The 21,580-nt window shown below is 40.6% G+C and overlaps 1 protein-coding gene across 5 annotated transcripts in view; it reads right to left on the reverse strand.

Annotated features, from left to right (window-relative positions):
* LOC117003564 (protocadherin alpha-C2-like) overlaps positions 1-21,580 on the reverse strand; it is a 105,067-nt gene that overhangs the window by 21,547 nt on the left and 61,940 nt on the right. The window lies entirely within an intron of this gene.

Below are 21,580 nucleotides of genomic sequence, written 5' to 3' on the forward strand. Positions count from 1 at the left end.
GGCTCAGCAATTCTTTTCCTCTATATCAAAACTTGCTTTCATTTCTATTCCTTCTTCAGATTCTACATTCAAAGATCTTTCTGCTATACACACATATCTTAGAGACCTTCCTGTCCAATCCTTATCCTTCCCAACAGAAAGACAGCAAAAGGATGCTTTGAAATGCTGTGCTTGATCTAAAATTCATCCTGCTCACCAGGGAGGCTCACAATTTGATATTCCAAAACATGTGTGCGCATTTCCTGAAACTAGCACGAATATTTAATACCTCTTCTTGCAAAAACAAGATAATCATGCCTGCAGATCTTCCACAAGCAGCTACAGACCGTTTTTGCCTCAGCAATGATCCAATTTGCATCTCTAGTGAAACAAGTCAGTGAACAGGCAAACAGATTTTTATCTCTGTGCCTGAGCAGATCTGCCAATTGCTTCAAGCTTAAAGTGTCAGTCTGCAGGCAGGGACAATACCTGGAGAGAGGACAAATATTTAGGCTCAAAAGCAAATCCTAGAGAGACACTCTTTATCAGGAACTGCAGTGATAGGACAAGGGGAAATGGATTCAAAATGAAACAGGGGAAATTGAGGTTACAGCAGAAATTCTTCCCTGTGGGGGTGGGCAGGGCTGGCACAGGGGGCCCAGAGAAGCTGTGGCTGCCCCTGGATCTCTGGAAGTGTCCAAGGCCAGGTTGGATGGAGCTCAGAGCACCCTGGGATGGTGGAAGATGTCCCTGCCCATGGCAGGGGGGTGAAACAAGATGATCTTTAAGGTCCCTTCCAACCCAAGCCATTATGTGATTCTACTGATATGAGCCTTTTAGTATCAGAGAGAATCAATTAACAAAAATTAATTATGATGGCTTTACTCTCTTCTTATTTTTTGCAGGGGCCAGAGCTTCCCCTTGGCTTTTTTAGAGATACAAACACACCTTAAAAAAAGAAGTGAGAGGGAAAGCCAACAATATGACAACAAAACAACAGTTTGCAACCACTGAAAATACTGTGTTAATTGCTCAGCTGCTCTCTTCAGGGCCTCAGACTTTCACCAAAATAAACCAAGTGATGCTAAGTCGGGGGAGCTTCTGAGGAAGCTCAGATAAACTCATTAATCCATGGACATTGTAGGAATCTTGTTTCTCCTTCCACCCAAAGTCTCCTGTTTGCACAAATATGTCTGCACTGCACCCAAACCTGCAGAGCTTTCTTAGGGCAGAGCCCACTCTTCCCCCTCTATAAATAACTTCAGAATCAGTTCATACTCCTCCCAAATATCCTTCCCACTCCTGCCTGCAGCTTTGATTTCATGCTTGTCCTCAGAAGCCAGAGTGAATCACCCATTTCCTGCCTCCTAATCCTCACTCTGTCACAAAGCTCTGCAGGTTTTCTGCTGCTCCTCCAGGTAATTCTGCTTTGGGCTCAGGAAGAAAAGCTACACTAAGATAGGAAAATGCTGAGCAGGTAGCACTACCATAGCCTAACACACAGAGAAAGGAATCAAACCTGTTCCCTCATGGTTGTTGTGTTTTAAACACAATTAAATAATGAAAGAGCATAAATTACAGCCTGGCTTTTCTCATGTTGTTTTTTCTCCCCATGTGGGGTAGAAAACTCCATGTGAGATTTTAGTGTCTCCAGCCTTTGCAAAGTGGAATCATGTCATACCTACTCAACCTTGACAGGTGACTTTATTTTTAAAGTGTCAGCAGTTTTGTGAGAAGCTCAGGTTTCACATGGGAATAAAGAAGCTCCAAACCTTAAAAAAGTGAATTTTGGCTGGTAACACACCAGAAAGCAAACAAAAGGAAGTCACTTGGGGCTTAAGTTTTGAATGTCTGGGATTGGCAGCAGAGGACTGACCCAATGCAATTTCATGGTCTGTTTATCCATCCTGTTCTCTACACCATCATGCATTTAATACCAGGTGCTCTCCCCTACCCATCTGTGACAAACAGAACATGCTGCAGAGAAAGCAACTCCTTCATAAATCTCTCTGCAGTCATTGAAGAGCTCGTGTCTGAGACTCACAGAACTGCATAATCAATAATCATGGTCTGCAAGACAGAAAAATATCTTCTGATGGCTTCCTTCAAAGCTGTGCACCAGATTCTGGATTCTTTTTTCAGTGTTTTAGGATTGTGCAGCTTCCCTAAAGGCTGTGTGGACCAGCTCTGTTATCCTGCATAACTCTGTCTGGCACTTGACCTGAATATGTTTCTCCCGATTAGGCAGTGACATTCTCATCTGGAAACTCTGTTTGTACATTCAAATTGTTGTCTCAGCATAAAGGTGTACTGGAGTTATTCTGAAAACCCAGATGTGTGACACTGTCTGTATTTCAAAAGCTGTAGTTACCAGCATGATTTGGAAGCTTTCAATTCCTTATTTCTCCCAGCACACGTTTTAAGAAGTGATGAGTCTCTGTCAAGGGGTGGTGCCAACCTCAGCACAGAAAGAAAGATTTATTAATACCTAAATAAGAATTAGCCACTGGCTGCTAGCCTGGATTCTTCCAGGATGAAGCAGGTCTGCAAAGGAGGTGGAATTTCTGCCTAGCACCTCTTCTGTCCAGCCAACAGGAGACCTCACTGCTGGTGCAACAATTTGTTCCCTTTCACAAATCCTGAACTGACCTCAACACCCAAACATCCCACTTATCTTAATTCATGTTGTATGTTTGTCATATTTGCTATGAGAATTGCAAAGTCTCTGATCACATCTTCTGTATGGAAAAAAACCCAAACCTTCAACAGCTGCCACACTGCAGACCAAATAAAGGCATTGAAACCAAAACCATCTCTTGTCTCCTCAACTCCCCCGGGAAAATATAACTTTGTCTGCAGACCAGAAAGCCAAAAACTCAGCATATGGAAGAGCAGAAAGCAAGCTCTGCTCCACAAGAACAATTATTTGCCAATTCCAAGAGTAAAACACTGAGTATCTGAGCTGACCTTAGCTATTAATCTAACACAGGATATGAGTAGTTGAGCTTCCAAAAGTCACAACATGTTCACAGAAATTAATGCCACAGAATTAACACAGCTCCACTTTTTACCAATAATTACTCTGAAGCACAAAATGCCTAGTTCTCTCATTTTGTGCATGCCACATGATGGCTGCTGGAGTTTTTGAAGGCTCAAAAGCTGCTCCAGCATTACATAATCACAGAATTAAACAAAATCAAATCTATAATCTCTATGGCTTTAGAAAAAGCTGGCCAAAGAGAGGAAGGAAGAAAAAAATAATCTCAAGTCTAATGATGTAGAAAAATAAATAAGAAGTTTAATTTTTTAAAAAATTAGATGAACTTTAACTACTGAGCTCTGTACATGGGGTTGGTAATAATTACTTTTCAAGGATCTTCTCAAGTATAATGCTCTGCACAGCTCAAAGGAAAGGTTATTGCCATGAACTCTAAATGGTAGAGCAAATATTTAATTACTGTTTTCTCCAACTCCCAAGCTGTTCCTCAGCAGCAGAACCCAATGCAATCCTGCCCACTTCAGCCAGAATCCATCAGCATATTACCTAAATCCCAAGCAGCAGTATCAAACACTGATGAAAAGTTTGGAAAATAAAAATTCTTTGGCTTTCTAGGCACTGCATATCACTGTGAAAGACATCAGCTGGGTTGGGTGACTGAGCTAAAAATAAAATTTAAAATCATACAGACAATTGAAGTCTCCAATTAAGAGTCTCCTAACCACAACCTCAGCATTTTAGTTTTTTAACAGGAGCAGGTGCAGGTAAGAGGATGACTGGTCAGCCCATGTGAGGAGAGAACAATCCCTTGCTTGAGCAGCCTCACTTTCCATGGCAAGTACTGGATAAACATTCATGGAAGATTTTCCCTCATTTCCAGGACTCCAGTTGGCTACACACCCCCTACACCCACTTCTAGGGCATGATATGAGCATTTTCCTCTGGGCTTGCTATCTTTCCACATAATTTATTTCCAAATAAATGCTAATTCAGTGACACTGGGTGCCATTTAGATGTCTAGTTCCTCTGCTGTCTGCATATATCAATGTTTTTTTCAAGCCTTAATGCCTTACTCCCAGAAATGCCTCCTAAAAGCTGAGGCAGACAGACAGACAGTTCTGTGTGGCAGAACAGAGTCAGGAAATACTGCCTGTATTTTTACTGACATTTTTATCAATGGGTTGCCAGTGATGGTTCTCAGCTTACCCACACATTTTAAAATAATTATTTAGTTGTGGATTTGCTTTCTAATTGTGATGAAAATGGCACTTCCTTCACACACTCTGTTCTTTCTTCACTGGTATTACTGCATCTGGCCGTTGCATTTCAGTAATTTCATAAATAGTGGACTCTGTTTTGACTTCAGCTTGCTCTTAGAAACATTCTCAGAGGGTGTGTTGTGATAAGTGATAAAAGATTTGTGATAATCATCAAAGTATTGGGGTTTATATAAACCAAAATACAAAGGTCTGAAGCATGGACCCTTGATGGAGGAAAAATGTGATTAAATAATTCTGTTTTAAATCCCCCTGTCATGAATATGATGTTTCTAAATAATTTATATCTACTGCAAGTTTTTAAAGTCAGATTTTCCAATAGTCTGATCGATTTTGCAAAATCAGACTTCCTGCCTTTGTTTTATCAATGGCTGCCTCTGTACAAGAGCAGAACTTCCCAGTTTCTGGCAGTTTTATCTACCAAGACCAGATGGTATCTATGAGACTGACTCCTAGAGATCACATGGATGTTTATTTCAGCCACCACTGCTTCCCTGGCAAAATTATGACAGCAAGAAAACAAAAATTATTGATTACCGCAAGAGACCACAGTGTAAGAAGAAGCTGCAAACCAAGATTGGATGGAGCATGGAGTGGGCAGTGACCCCTCACATTCCCCAGCGCTGCTTTGCTCTTTCTATATAAAAAAAATCAATCTAAATTTTGCTACAAACTGAGACTTTTTTTTCTCATTTTTAACAGTGGGAAGGGAGGAAGAACACAATTGAGTTCTCCCTTCTCTCTTGTGGATATGCTCAGGCAACACTGCAGCCACATGCAAGAGTGGCTGGGATAAATCCCAAACACCAGAGTCTCATGGCTGGTGGCTTTCTTCCCCACAGCCATAAAACATGAATCCAACACTGGGTCACGTTCTCCAGCCTAGGATTGCCTCATTGAACCCATCAGCATTGCTGATCGCATTGCAGCTGGCAGCACAACCCAGCTGAGATGGAATTGGCCATTGATCAGGCTGCCCACATGGCAGCTGAAAATTGCCTGGCAGCAATTTGTGGGATGTCTGCTGAGGCTGCCTGGGTCTGCAAAATCATGCCATGGGTGTCATCTCCATCCTGCATTTCCACATGACCAGGTGGTTTCTGCTTTGTTGAAGACTGGATAGCTGCTGTATCCAGACTTGGAGTAAATCTTTTTTCCTACCCAGTATCACTGCTGGTCTTTCCCAGCAAAGGGGAAAGGTTATAGTCATGAGTCTGGGTATTTTCCCTTCCAGCTGCAAAACAGCATTTCCAGTAGTGATGATAAAACTACTCCAATAACAATGAAAAAGGAACTTGGTGAACATAGTTCAGCTGATCTCTTTAATTACCTGCTCAAGGAAATGACAAATTAAATGTAACACATCATTCCTCTTCACCAGAATTTGAGCTCGCCAGGTTGTGTGACCAACTGGGATCAACCAAAAATTCACCTTTTTAATGCCTGATTTTAGTTTCTTACTTGTCTAACTTGTTATAGCATAGCTATAACTCATCTGCCTTTCACCTGTAATTTCTAAATTTGATGTATTGAGTGCTGCAGCTCTATATTCTTCAAGCAGATTTCTATTCTACATTCTAGTTCATAAATACACTTCAGACCCAACGAATTTTAGAAGAAATAATATTTTCAGGAGGTTACTGTACTTCTCAAACCCCTTATCAAATGCTTTATTATTCTTGGACACAGTATCTCTTTCATTGTTGGTGTTTTACTTACTCAGATAATGAAAGCCCTTATCTTTCTTTGCTTTTCATTATCTGTTCTGATCAACTCTACAACAAGATCAGTTCTTCTTTCCTCTTTCTGCCTTGTTTTCACAAGTGTGATTCTCTACAGGCACAGTCCTTTGTTCTGAGCATGCAGTTCCAAGCATTTAGTCTGTGGCATCCCCACCCCTTTTGTGCCAGTCTGAGTTCTCAGCAGCAGCTAATTGAGTTAAAACCCAGCCTACACAAGCCTCTCCAGAATCAGGGCTCCCTGAACCAGCTAACTCTACAGCCAGAGGAGATCTCATAAAGGACTGGAATATATGGCAAGAACTAAAAGAAAAAGCAAAACAAAAAAAAATTCCAAGATTTCGTACAACAGCCTGGACTAGAAGGGATTAAATTTCATCTCATTCCAAACCTGTGCCATGGGCAGGGACATCTCCACACCAGGTTGTGCCAAGCCCCATCCAACCTGGGCTTGAACACTTCCAGGAAGAGACCAAGACAGGCAAAAGCTGATAGGGAACCACATCAAGCCATTCATTTAGTACACAGAATCTCCCTGAAATGCATGCAAGCTCTTCCTAAAGTTGAAACACAGCTCTTCCTAAAAATTCTAATTACTTGCAGGGACATCAGGACAGAAATCAGCTTCCTAATGTTTCCTTCAAACTGGTTTGTGCAGCTTCTCTCCATCCTCCACCAAGGAAGGGAAAAATAAATGAGGAACTGCAGCAAAAATCTGTCATGCTCATGATATCTGTGCTTTACAGACTAGGGATTTGTATTTTAGTTTCCTAGCAACTCTGAAGACCAATTCAGCAGTGATTTTATACTGAGCACCAGTTACAGGCTTGCTTCAGCTCTTTTCACAGAGAGATTCAGAATCTTTCACTGCCTCCTTCTCTCCTTTAATGTACAAATAAAGTGCAATTTTAGGCTGACTGGTAGATTAGTAACACCTGTGTTTTACTTTTACCTACATTCTGTCCTCTGATGATTTTTTATTTCACATGAAAAAATGATGGAGAGCTCTTAGACGAGTTTTTAATCAAATTGGTCAGGGGAAATGAACAAATGGAGAGGAGAATCTGCAGATTAAAATGAAGCTATCATCCAAGAAGATCAAAGCCAGAGCTGACCTCACATCACAGCTATGAAGGATCCAAATGCAATGTCTGTTACAAAATCTTGCCATCTGTGAATGGTAAAAGTTAAAAAAAAAAGCAAGATTAACAAGGTTCATTCTACACCTCGATAAGCACTAAGCTTTTAAAATTCTATTTGGCACATAATTTCAAGATTCATAAAAATTCATCATGAAATAAACACTGGGAGCATCAGTATTTATTTATGGCTGGGAATGTATTTTGCACTGAGAACAGCTCCAGAGCTGGCAGGAATGCTCCAAGCTTTCCATCCCACTGTCTAGCCAAGATGCCTCAGAGAAGATCAGGAGCTGCCCTGCATGGATTTCATCTTGCAGGACCCACTGGCCTCCCTGCTGGGGCTGCCCATTAGCTTCAGTTGTGAGAATATTTTCTGAGACGTGGCAAATTGCCAGTGGGGAACTGGATGAAGATCACCAAATTGCTTTGCCTGTCAGCCCAGAAGTGAAGCAGTTTGCTTTTCCATTTCCAGCTCTTCTGGGTGGCTTCAGCTGCAGTTTGAAAGGCTGTGCACCAGGCTGGATTTACAGTGTGAACAGAAATGTGCTTTGTTCTGGCTCCAGAATTCATGCTGAAAATAATTTTACTGTCTAACTGCACCTGCACTCTTCCGAGAGTAAAAAGGACCCAGAGCATGTGTGGTCCTGGAGAAACTCTGTCACCTTTCAAAAAATCAGTTCAATTAAAAGCAAAAGGTGATGTTCCTCACAGGGCTTTATTTCTCCTAACTGAAGTTTGGGAATAAATGTGCTTTTTTCTGGCTCCAGAATTCATGCTGAAAATAGTTTCACTGTCTAATTCCACCTGCATTCTTCAGAAAGGAAAAAGGACCTGTGGTCGTTGAGGAGCTCTGTCCCCTTTCTTGCCCCACAGAAAATCAGTTCAATTAAAAACAAAAGGTGATGTTCCTCAGGGTGCTTTATTTCTCCTAACTGAAGTCTGGGAATAAATGAAGCAGAAAATCTCGCACTAATGTTATTAATTTATTTAAATTCTTTGGTTTGCAGCTACACATGTGGGAGACCCTGCTACCTACTTAGCATAAATTTGCAGCAAGATAATAATCTACCAAGAACAGGTAATTTTCCCTGTGAAGAGATGACATTATACATGGTAAGTAGAGAGAATAAATCAGCTGGAAACCAAACCAGCAGGGTGGTGCTGGCCCACTCCTCTTGCTGATAGTCTGTGCATGCTGCAGTCACAATTTTTGTGAGAATTCATCCTCTACATGTGACTTGTTTTAAGTACCTTTTACATTTTTTGACTTTCCACAAATATTAAAATGAATGCTATATGTATAATGTTGGAAAACTTTGCTGTATGAATATAGTTTCTGATATTAACAAAACTTAAAAATAATAGTGTGATAAATATATATATCTTTTGATTATAACATGGTGATGTAAAAAGCTTTTATTCATGTAGCTAACTCAGAGAGTTTTAAAAAGATAATCAGGAAATTCTTCACATTCTTGGATTATTGGTGATGCACACCAGAACCCCAGGGAGGGAATTTATTGATCTTCAGTTATCAGGGAGTACCCCAGGATGGAGCCACAAGGAGAAATTTTTTTAAAAGTCAATTTACAGGTTGGGGGGGATGATTTTGAATAATGCATGAAGGTCTGTGAATATGCAACATGTGGATGCATTTGAAGAAGTTTTTTGTGAGTTAGTGCTGTGCTCATGGCTGAAGGCCAGGCACCCAGCTGTATAACCTTGTGCTTTATTGTCTGGCTCTCATTCTCTTTTATTACACTTTTAAAATTTTACCAGGAAAGTGAACTTGGTTTTTCACAGACTCCAGGCATTTGGAAAGGACACTGTTACCATGAGAGTCTGATTCTATCCAGAGGTGACAACAGGAGCAGTGTGAGATGGAACAGCGTGGACAATTCAGCTGCTGGAATTATTAATTATGAATTCACTTCACCATCACTATGGATGTGCAAGCTAATTTACTACTAAAATGACAATCTCTTGCTCCTGGGAACATTCTGGATCACAAATGCAGCACAAAGCAGTGAAAAGCAGAGAGCAGGAGGGAGGAGAATGTACTTTGCCATCACAAATCCATCACAAATTTAATGCATGGTGTTCCTTGGTAAAGAAAATTCCAGTTTGGATTTTGGTTCTTAAAGCAAAGTTGTAAGGTCTACATGTAGGGTTTGAAGGAAAGCTGGGGGAGGAATTGTTTGTTCTGCATTTTTCCCAATATTAAACACAAAATGTTTAATATTTATTTTGCCATTTTCACTCACTGCCTTTGGTCAAAAGTTCTTTCATTTTATTCTGCCTTACAACATTCTTCCTTTAAACTCTGCTACCATATCCAAGTGATTATGTGGAACAAAAATATCAGAAAATTTAATCAAACCAACTAAAGAAGGCTCATGGCTTTCCTGGTTGCTCATAATCTGTGTCATGGATTTTCAAGTGCCTCTCAATGCATTAAAAACCTGCATATGCAAAAACTGCTGAAACCACTTGAAGATCAGAGTTTGCATCTTGGAAATAAGAGTTTCTTTTTTCAAGGTTTGAATAATTTAGCTAGAATAAGCTACCCAAAGGCCCAGGCACTAAGCCAAGGAGGAGTTACAGGATAAGAAGGCATAACCTGAGGCAAAATCCCTTGGGCAGCTCAGGCACAGGGACAAATGCAGAGAGGGAAGGGCAGGGGACCTCTCTTGCCCTTAATTGTCTAAGGAGATTAGCTGCACAATTAGGGATCTAATTAGTGCCACTCCCAGCCACGACAGCAGCCTGTTTCCACGTGCTTCAGTATTACACAGCCGAGGTGTGACCTATAAATGGAGTTTCAAGTCCCTTTGCAGCCCCTCACTGTGCTCCACACAAAGAGAGGCTGTGAATCCTGTTGCTTGGCAGAAACAAATCTTGCTTTGCCAGAAACTCCTTCTCAGAACAGCCCAAAAAGAAGTCATGGAAGGCAGAACTGGGATACAAACAGCAAATAATAGAAGGGCTCGGGGTGGAAGGGACCTTAAAGCTCACTTAATTCCATGGCAGAACACCTTCCACTGTCCCAGGGTGCACCAAGCCCCATCCAGCCTGGCCTTGAACACTTCCAGGGATGGGGCAGCCACAGCAAATCTGGGCACCCTGTCAGTGCCTCAACCACCCTCCCAGGGCAGAATTTCTGATTATCACCCAACCTAAACCTACTCCCTTTAAGTCTGAAGCCAATCCCCCTTGTCCTGTCACTCCACTCCCTCATTCTTTTGAACCACTTGTCCTGTTCCTAGTAACCAACCCAATAAAAATATAAAAAATTTAATTTCATCATAGTCAACCCCCTCTCAGTCAGTTCTGTTCTAGCTCCAGTCTGCACAGTTTTGCTGTGGGATGAGCTGCTGCTGTTCACTGGTTTGTTCTGGTCACTCTTGGTGTCTGACCCCAGCACTGCTCCAAGTCTCCTTTGTGTTCTCTCAACCTCTTTTATCCACTGTGTGGATAAAGCAAGACACTCTTTTTCTCAGCATAAACACACAGGAACAATTTCCACAAGACCACAAAGGGTTTCTGGTGTGGTTTTTTTTCCTTCCTAATCAACCCATTTATTTTGCTAGCTGTGTGTGCATGCTAAGAGGGGATGCTTTTAGGGATGGCTGACTGTAATTATATAAGACAAGAGCAGAGAAGCTGCAGTCAGATTCATTTCCTCCACAGCCAGAGCCTTGATTTTCTGAGAATTAAATCCCCATAATGAAGGGGAAGCCTTTGTGTGCTGCTATTGCTGTTTTACATCTCTCATTGCACCCTCTGAGTGCACCCAAGTAAGGACTGAATGATTCCAGGGTTTAGCTCTTGAAGTAAAATCAGCATCTCCAGGTCAAAGTTACATAAATAGAATGTGTGCTGGAAAAACATGCACATATTGCTTTTCTGCCTTCTGCAGCCCTGCTCTGCTCTGGAGCCTCAACAAAACCAGGGAACAGCCAAGAGATCAGAGAGGTTCACAAGAGAGAATCATGGAATGGTTTGGGTTGGAAGAGGCCTCTGCTGGTTTTGCATTAATTAGTTTCTAAGTAATTCACAGTTACGAATTCCCAGGCAACTACTATTTGTGAAGAATAAAACCACAAAAAACTGTTTTTTCCCCTCTTATAAATAAGTCCCTATAACCTAACAATAAAAGACTCCTCTCCCTAAAAGAAACTGGAAAAAATTTATTCTTAAATTAAGAACGAAAATATTTCTGTATATTATTATTTAAAAAGTAATCTAAAAATTTGATTCTAAATTTATTGTTCCTCTATGTTATTAATAAAATTTTTCTTTACACCCTTTACATTTTAAGCCTGCCTTACTTCTAATATTATCTCACAACAAAAAATAAATACATTAAAATTAACAAATCTAAACCACTACAGGGCCTTAAAGACCATCTCATTGTAACCCCTACCATCAGCAGGGACACCTTCCACTATCCCAGGCTGCTCCAAGCTTCATCCAACCTGGCCTTGAACACTTCCAATGTTGTTTATACAGTGAGAAGAAAAATATTTCCAAGTTATGTGGGATTAATCTCAGTAACATTTGGGGCAATAAGTCTTACTTCTGTTCCTATTTGCTGGTGAGGTCAAAGATGCTCATAATGACACTAAGTTGTGACTGACTTTATTGGGTCATTAGAAGGATACAGAAGTGCAAACAAGTGCAATAAGATTAGGTAGGGGCTTTTTTGTCCCTGGTGAAGTTCTGACTCCTGTGTGGCAGAACAACCTCACAGTTCTGTAATTCCTCACTCACTCCTGCAGGGAGAGCATTTTGGGCCAGGTGGGTGCTGATCAACACCCTCTTAGAGCACTCTGCCATAAGAATAATTTTAATTTCCCTGGTTTTCCTCTTTTTACAGCAGGATAATGAACATGCCCTTTCCCTTGTGTTCCCAGACTTTGTCTGCCCTGCTCATGTCAGTGGCAAGTTCCTTGAGGCAAGGCTTGTCTTCTGCTGTTTGCTGTTTGTGCAGCATCCACAGCAGACGCTGAGGCACTGCTTACAAAAATAAACACATGAAAAATACATTTATGACCCTTGTGGACTGCAAAGTGCTGCACACAGGCAGACATCCATTAAGAAAAGATTCAATATCACAGAGTGGTCTGCACTCCCTCAGCCTCTTTTCTTCTTCCACCACTCACAATATAAATACATTCCCAGTTTCTCAGGATTACTTAGAAACATCCTTATTTTATCCATCTGTTTTCTATCAGATAGTGAATTGTATATTGCTAGAGATAACAGGGTTAAACTTATGATCTGGGATCATAAATACCATAGGTTGTTTTAACATTTACTTGAGTATATTTTCTTTTAAAACAAAAACCTAAACAGACTAAGCCCACAGCAGTAGAGAAAGAGAGAAAAAAACAACCCCCAAACCATGCACACAAAAGCGAGGCACAACAGGGAAAAAATAAAGCAGCTGTAACCTCAAGTGGAAACAATTTGATTACCATCAATTCCCTGAAGTACTGACCAAATAAACACTTGTTTAGTTTATAAGTTCTGACAAGATCACAACCCAAGGTAGTTCAGCAGAAAGGGAGGGATTTTTCTATTTATTTATTGAAAATAATAAAGACAGGAATCAAAATCCATGTCTTCTGTGCAGCTACAAAATATTACCAGTAGGCAGACAAGGCAAACTCGCTGGTGTTGTTATGAAGATCACAAAGAACCACATGCCTAAAGCAATGGACAGTGAAAAAGTTGCTTAGATTTGAAAATCCGATTTTATTACATTTATAAAATAATTTCCTACCAGATGTCTAAGAACTAATCACATCATCTGGCAAATGTTATATTTGACCCCCCCCCTTTTATTTTTTGGCTCAGTTATGAGAAATATTTTAATTTTTTAAGTGCAAATTTAACCTCCATTTTGAGGAAGCAAAAAGATTATTACAGGAAAGCATGAATTAAGCAGACAAGGAGTTATTGCTGTTAAACTTTCTCCCTGTGCCTAAATATAGAAATTATAGCCAGATAAACTGCTTACATAAAATCTCTTTATCACTTCTTAAAATGATGAAGTCTGAAGCTGCAGCAGCTTTTGTCCACAATTTCAGAAGACTTTTTTTATGTTATTCAGCCACAGAAAACCTCTAGCTTTTTGTCCCCTTTGCTTTTATTTCATTCCTGGTTTCAGGAATTTTGTAGGATTATTTACATCTCAGCTGGAGCTATCAGTCCTACCTGCACTGAAATGATCACCCCATGTGGGGATCAGAAATGGGACTTGATCTCCAGTTGGGAAAATTCAACAAGTGGCTCCAGTCAGGGATGAATTTGTCCTAACCCAAGTGGAAGGATGTACATACACAGGGACTGGGCTGAATGGTGGGATGCACAAATGCATCCTGGGCCTGATTGAAACACTAATCTTAAAGAAATTAGGATTTTAGTTAAAAGTTGGAAGAAACTGGGCTTGAGATAGTTACCTGAAACTTAAATAATTGATTGCCTGTCAATTTGTGTTTGCTTAGCTGTGCTTGGAATGGGAAAAGATGAAACTAGTAGTTAAACAATTGCAACCAGAAACTCATTCTTTGCCAAACTGGAGTTGCCCCAAAGCCATTTGTATTGTCATTAATAGAAAAGGTCAGGGTGAGGAAGACTCACCTTACTTCCTCCTTTTAAGACCCCTCCCCACAAAAACGACCCCAGACTTAATTCAAGAAGCCAACCACGCTGCTTAATAGCCATTCAAGCTAATTACCATAGGAAGCAAGGGATGGGAGGGGCTGGTATTATGAATATGTAATTGGTTTGAACCTTTTGTCAATAAACAGACTCTGTGACCACCTGTAATTTTGCAGTGTGTATTGGGGGTTATCCCACACTGCTGCCCAGTGCTGAATAAATATTCACTCTCTAACTTTAAATTGTTAGAGAGTCTTTTGTCTGTCACAGTTATTAGACCACTACTCATATTTTGGCAAATCACTGATGAGAAAGGGAAATTCTTCTCACAAATATTTGCAGCAGGTGAAATCAACAGTTTGCCATAGTACATGTGAAAAATACATTTTATTGTTTCGGTAAAATTTAAAAGGTTTAATAAAAAGATAATAGGAGACACACATAAAGTAAAGGGTTAAAATGGTTGTGTGCTTGGCAAGTTGTTAAGAGCACATGGTTGTTTCGGGAATGCTTTTATAAATACATTTTATAATACATTAACTTGTTGCATATTTATAGTTTTTTATGTGTAGTTTAACTAGTTTAACTTTTTTTGAGAACTATTTACCATGGGCACTTTTTGGGTTTGGTTTTTTAGAGCATGTGTGTTTTTTGGCTTGTGGTTTTGATTTTTTAAATTATTTTTTAATTTGGGTGGTGGTTTTGGCTTTTTGCAGCTGTGAGTGTTGGTAATTGATGTGTTAGCTGTAGAGTTTTTATTACACATTTATGGGCTGTTATTTTAATTAAGCAGGTAGTATAAGTGTATTATGGTTAAAAAACGTATGGTTAACTTTTGCTATTAGAAAAAAAACATATTTATACAGAAAAGTTATTTTAACATTATACATATAGAATTTATTCTAATAGTTGTGAAAAGCCAACAATATGTCATGCACTTCTAACAGTACATGAAGACAAAAATTCTTTCAAGACCATTCTCTTTGACAGTCAAAATTAACACAAAGTCCTAAAGTTCCCAGAATTAGCCTTTCCCAAATTCTGATGAGTCCTGTCCTTTTTTCCTTACACTGAGCCTTCAAGGACTAAGGTATTAAATCTCTCACCCATGTCATCTCATTCACTTGGTACACCCTGCTGAAAAAGAATGGACCCCTTGATAAAGATCACAGACTATTTCAGGTCAGTCATGAGGGTTTTGCAGCTAAGAGGAAAATAAATTAACAGAAAGTAAATTTAACTTTAGCCAAGTCATGACTGCAGGTTCTGTATATCATCTGTTATCCCCTCCTCTCTTTGCTCACTCAGCTGAACAGAAATCTAAACTAACCTATTAATTTACCCAGTCCTGGCTCCAAATATTGAAATCCCAAAGTGCTGGTTCAACCATAAATTGGATGGGGTGAGGCAGATGAGCTCCTGGTCATAACAGACATCAGCTTTTAAAAAATAATGATCAGTATGTCAAGCTGCATCTGTCATAACAAATATGTATTTTTGACATGTTCTTTTGAAAAAGTCCTTTTGATTTCCAAATGGTTCTTTTTTTCAGTCCAAGTAGCATTTGAAATTCTCAGTCCTCTCCAGTTTCCATCAGGCTGTCAAAGTGAGAAGCATTTATCCCTGAAAATTCTTAGTTCAGTATGAAATATTGAAAAGGTGATGTGGGGCCAAGCTGGTGACCTACATTTCAACAGCCCTGAAATAACAATACAGAGGGGAGACAGTGGACAGGGGAGCAGGAAGGGACCAAAGTCATTAGACGAAAGGAAAAACCAAGAAAAATTAGAAAGACAGAGCTACATACTTGGCAAACCAGAGAGGTAACAAGAAAGGAGTGAAAATGGAGTAAACAGAGGTGAAAAAGCAAAAAGCAGGAAGTATGCAGGGAATGTTCTGGAAATAAAATGTTCTGGGAGTAGGGACAAAACTGAGGGCTGAAGGTCTCAGCAAATGGCTGGAACTGAATTGAGACCTCAGTGACCGAAATGTAAATGCAAAAGAAAAGAAAGGGATTTAGCCTTCAGTGCCCTTTAAGGGCAGGATTTTTTCCATGATTCAAGAGGCTTTGAAATTCAAGATGCAATCTCTGTGATACTTTTCTACAAATTCTTAGGAACTGCTTAGGACTTTCATGTTGGGAATTGATTAAATCACTGATTTGAAGACTAATTTTCATGAGAAACATAAATTAACCAGGCTGTTCTGTATTTCCCCTCTTTTGTTCTTTAAAACATTACACATATTATCACAGTGTTTCTTAGACCACTAAAGATATGAATTTTAGGGCTGATATTTGGCTTTCTATACATTTCTGGTTTTGAAGGATGGAATTACAAAATTCTATAGAAAACTGGTTATTAATTTAAAAAATATAGAGGCTGTAGATATGCACAGCAGCATTTTCTAGCTCCTTCCATTTTAAACACCTGCAGCATTCTGCAACAAACCAAGAACCAGTTTTGTATTCTGGGTTGCTAATTAGTCATTATCTTTTATAGCTTTAATCAATGAACTGCTACAGCTAAGCCAGAGCAGGTTTATTTGTAAATTCACCTTTAATAGTCTCAAAGAAACAGCACTTCCAGCTCCTGCACATTCTTTGCAGTGACTGCCTGATGAGTTTTAATCACACCTTTTTTCTGCAGATGAGAAAGGTCATCTGAAGAAGGAGAACAGAAATTCACTGACATTTTAGGAAGAAATTCTCCTCCACTTACAGCCACAGTGTGAAGCTATATCATGTGAAATATGTTACAATTTAGGTCTCATCACTCTCTGAGTTATTTTCTTAGCTCTTTCTCTTAAAAGTAGCTTTTTAGGAGACTGATTCAGTGGCTGAGAGCTTTGTGGGACCCTGCAGCTTCTCCTGCAATGCCTGATTTCAACACCACTGTCTGTTCCACCAGTGAGACTCAACCCCCTGATCCTTTCCATTCCTTCTGTGCTGATGTTACATGGACAATGTCAAATGGTTATTCCATGAAAAGAACAACTGCAGTGCAGATTTCTGTCCCTCTCATCACAACCTATTACCCAACCCCAGGGTGCCAATCTCCTTTCCAGTGACCTATGCTCTGTAGTCACTTAAAAACTGATCTGTGCCATTCCCAGGGCTACCTGCCTCCTGTAGATCCTTCAGCATCTCTTCCAATTGTTTCTCTCTTCCAGATCCTCTGTGCTCACCTTTCTGTACAAGATTTTTACTGGTGTCCCCTCTCATGCCCTCAGGTTTCTCTGCTCAGGTCTCCCCTCCTTCCACCATCATCCTGGATCTCATCTGGGCCCTTCTCACATTTCATTGGAATTAATTATCTCTTCCAGATAAAATACTTTTATTCAGGCTGGATTTGAAATTCTAGTTGAGGTGTTAGGGCATGGGTTGGACTCGATGATCTTGAGGGTCTCTTCCAACCTGGTCATTCTGTGAATTCTGTGATTTACCTGCTTGACATCCAAATTAGTCTGAGAATTGGGAATGACACAGCTAACAGTGAATAATGATAATGATTTCTTTCTCTATCAAGGCATTCTTGGACATTTTTCTTAAAATCCACACAAGAACCCCCTGCTCTTTCTTCAGTTCTCCCGCATTCTGTTCACAACACCCTACCCCAAACCAGCAGCACAAAACTCACTAGGAAGACTGACTTCCCTTTTCAGGAAATTTTGCTTATTTGCTTATATTTACAGTTGCTTCCCATTTAGTTTTCTGGATTCATCACTTATTCTGCATATCATGCCCTGCCAGTGGACCTTGTCTGCATTCCAGGTGATTGCAGCAGGAACCTGAGAGCAAGACAAATTTACTCCAGAGGAACTGTAGTTCCCAGTGGAAACCCAGGAGTATGTGGACCAGGAGTATCCCCAGCTAGCATGGCACATGTGAGAAGGTCACAGGCAGGAGGTGAGGAACAGCAGAAAAACCAGAATTAAACCAGGAAAGTTGTGAGACACAGTAATTTCAGAGGACAAATGCTGAGAGATTAAAATTTGGGGTGATGAGATGCAAAGAGTTTTGTATAAAGGGACCTTATTTATCATCTTGTTCCACCCCCCTGCCATGGACACCTTCCACGAGCCCAGGGTGCTCCAAGCCCTGTCCAATCTGGCCTTGAACACTTCCAGGGATCCAGGGGCAGCCACAGCTGCTCTGGGCAGAGAAAAATTTCTTCCTGCAGTGCTCCCAACCAGTCCATGGTGGTCTGTGTGCTGTCCCTCGGTCCTTGGGAGAGCCCCAAGTGCAGGCAGGCTCTGTTAAAATAATTGCTCTGTGGCCCCAGCACGGGGAGGACACTGACCTGTTGGAACTTTAAAAATCAGGATTACCACCTCTCCTCCCCATCTAATTCCCTGAGAAAAGGAAAAGAAATAGCAGATATATTCAGAAGAACGTTAGCACAGCAAAATCAGAAGTACAAAATTAGTTCATTTTAGGATGGCATTTGCCTAGGCAATCTGAATTCAGTCCCTTGTGCATATTTCTAAGGGTAGACACTGCAATCCTCATTTCCTGAAAGTCCCTGGGCTATTTGACATGGACTTCAGAGATGCCAGTGTTTCACCCACAGCTTCACCTACACACTTAGAAAATTCAGATGCAGATTTTATCATGAGATCCTTTCATCTTTTACAGAGCTGTCTGAATGGAAGTCTTTTTATTTTCCTCTCTGCCTATGGTGTGTGGCCCAGTGCCTTGTTTACTGCACACATATAAAGCCTACATTGAATACAAGATTTGAAATGTCTCATGACTGTTTTTCATTGTTCTCCTGAGTCTTACATGTGCTGTGAAAGCATCTTCAGATGTTTTTGTGAAGCATTTGCATTACACCAGTTCTGTTTTGTAGATTGGAACCAGCAGCACAGAGAAATACACGTGGATTGGTCTAATGCCTACTAACTCTAAGCTCTGAATTATTCATAAGTCTGATTTATTCAGAAATTATCAGTGTTTTATGTCTAGAGCAAAATTTCTGTTCATCTCAGTTTCTGTTATGAGCTCTCACCATTTTGCTCCAATCGAGCTCCATTTGTTCTGAGTTAATTATCAAAAATACAGAGTTCTCTCATATTAGTGGTCATCTAAAGTCTGACAGAATTGACAAAACTACCAAAGGGCATAGACCATAAACCAGAAATCTGTTTTCACTCCCTAACTAAGTAACAAGATGCTCCAGAGAGCTGAACTCCAAGCCAGAGGGAGTTTGAACCTCCTTGTCCCACCTCACCCAGAAATTTCCAGACTGCAAATCCACAATTGGTTGGACTGGTGCCTAAGAAGATGCAAACACAATTTTAAAAATGCCACATCCAGATTCACTGCTCTTTGCATGGATGAAATATTCAATAAAGTCAACAGGTCAGTCAAATAAGGACCAGGTTTTGCTTGGGCAACAGATATTTGCTGAAAAATGTGTGGTGATGTTCAACTGTATATCAGGAATTAAGGATTTACTGATTTAACACTTGACTTGTTATTACAGGTCTTGAACCTAAATCAAAAAAGGAAAGAAGCACTGAAAGAGATATCTCTGGGAAACTGCAGGCAGGATTCTAAAGGAGTGGCCGCAATTTGCTGAATATGTGGTGCACTGAGGCTACAAAAGCTAACACAACCATTCATCCTGAGATTTCTCCATGAAACACCTGCTTGCTGTTAAGGATCAGGGATATCTAAAGCTTTTGGTTACAAAGAGAGGAGGAGAATATTATCTGAAACCCACTACAAATAAAAGGAAAAAGAATTAATGTAATATCAGGGTCCTAATCCCTTGGGAGTGGACAAAGACAAAACAAAAAAACAAAGACAAAAAATAATCTTCTTTGTGCTGGGATACACAAGTGTCTCACAAGTTATGGAAGGAAGTAGCAATAAGAGCCAAGAGTTTCTGCTGCTCAAAGAGATGCTCAGGTTCCCAAAGCAAGTCTAAAATGATAAGACCCAAAACAGAACAGCAAGCAGGACTCCAGAGTGGACCCAAATGCCCCCAGAGCTCCTCAGATGCCAGAACCATCCTGCCTTTGCATTTACATTCAGGTGCTTGGAAACTGGCAGTGCCAGCAAGAAAACATCTGGGGTAATGTTTGTATCCATACTGAAGGCATCACACTGAGTGCTCAGCCAAGGATGATCAGCACAGCCCAAAGCCTGAGGGGAGCCCTCACAAAGGTTAGAGTGTTCTCGTGGTGACATTTTCAAATGCAAGCTCAACACTCACACACCCTTGATATTCTGCAAAGGCTGTGTCCTCCTGCAAAGCCTGCAGCAGCAGGAAGGGCACACAAACCCCAGCTGGTCATAGCCTAGGGCCCCATTAGATATTAAATTAATTTCCAAATGTCTTTCTGCAAACAGCCCTTCTGCAACCAGTGCAGGTTTGGCTGGGCATCATTAATTTGTGGGTGTTGTAACTGTGATTGCAAATCCTCAGCTTGTTCTTTAGCCCTTTATCTAGGTGAAATTCCCATTTAAATAGGAAGAAAGGATTGCACCAAGAAAGATAAAATGAAGTAATTAACCTTTTTGCTGCTGGACACCCCGCTTCCCAGCATTTGAGCTGCCTCTGTGATGTGAGCATCACTCCTCACTTGAATTCCTGACTGACAGTGCTCACAGAGCTGCCATACAGGGCTCACCACCCTACCCAGGGCATCCACTGAGTTTACACTTTACTTAGGACATGGCTGAAAACAGTGACTGACTGCTCCTCTATGTCTCTATATTATTCCTGCTCCAAAATCAAAAGGGAGAATTTTTTTTTGTCTGCACTGCAAAACATCCAGGTGATTTTTTTCCTAAACTCCATGAGAGCCTTCTGCCAATTCTTATTGACTGAAGTCATCAGTCAGTGACAGAGTCAATGAAGCACCATTCTAAACCATGCTTTTTGTCATCATTTTGACAAGTAAATAACATTTTAGTCTCCATCATCATGTATTACTGAATGAAAGTAGCTAGCAAAAAATTAGGTCTGATTTCACCACCGAGAAGTAAAATGAGAAGAGACATTCAAAGAGTCTTACTGGCTTTGTAAAAATAACAAAGGGAAAAGTGATAAGCTCCTACCCCAGTTTTACTGTTCTTTTGAAATGGAGGGTAAACCAGCTCTGGAATACACACACCTGAATACACACATCAGAACGGAACCATTATTCCATTAATCCATTACACAAACCAGTAACCTCCAAAAGCAGGGTGAAAGCTGGGATCAGGGATTTATCTCATCTGAGACTGAGTAAAGAAAAAGATGTGTTTTATGCCTTATTGTTCCACTCTATTTAGATTCCACAGATTAATTGACAAGAACTTTATATCCAGATCATAGAATGTTGTGAGCTGGAAGTGACCCACAAGGATCATCGAGTCCAGCTCTGAAGTGAATGGCTCAGATCTCACACAGGGACTGAACCCAAACCTTGGGGCTCAAATCTCACACAGGGCCTGAACCCAAACCTTGGGGCTCCAATCTCACACAGGGACTGAACCCAAACCTTGGGGCTCAGATCTCCCACAGGGACTGAACCCAAACCTTGGGGCTCAGATCTCCCACAGGGACTGAACCCAAACCTTGGGGCTCAGATCTCCCACAGGGACTGAACCCAAACCTTGGGGCTCAAATCACACAGGGTCTGAACCCAAACCTTGGGGCTCAGATCTCCCACAGGGACTGAACCCAAACCTTGGGGCTCAAATCTCATACAGGGACTGAACCCAAACCTTGGGGCTCAAATCCCACACAGGGACTCAACCCACACCCCGGGGTTATTAGTACC

Source organism: Catharus ustulatus, chromosome 15 (genome assembly GCF_009819885.2).
Source record: "Catharus ustulatus isolate bCatUst1 chromosome 15, bCatUst1.pri.v2, whole genome shotgun sequence".
Classification (NCBI taxonomy): domain Eukaryota; kingdom Metazoa; phylum Chordata; class Aves; order Passeriformes; family Turdidae; genus Catharus; species Catharus ustulatus.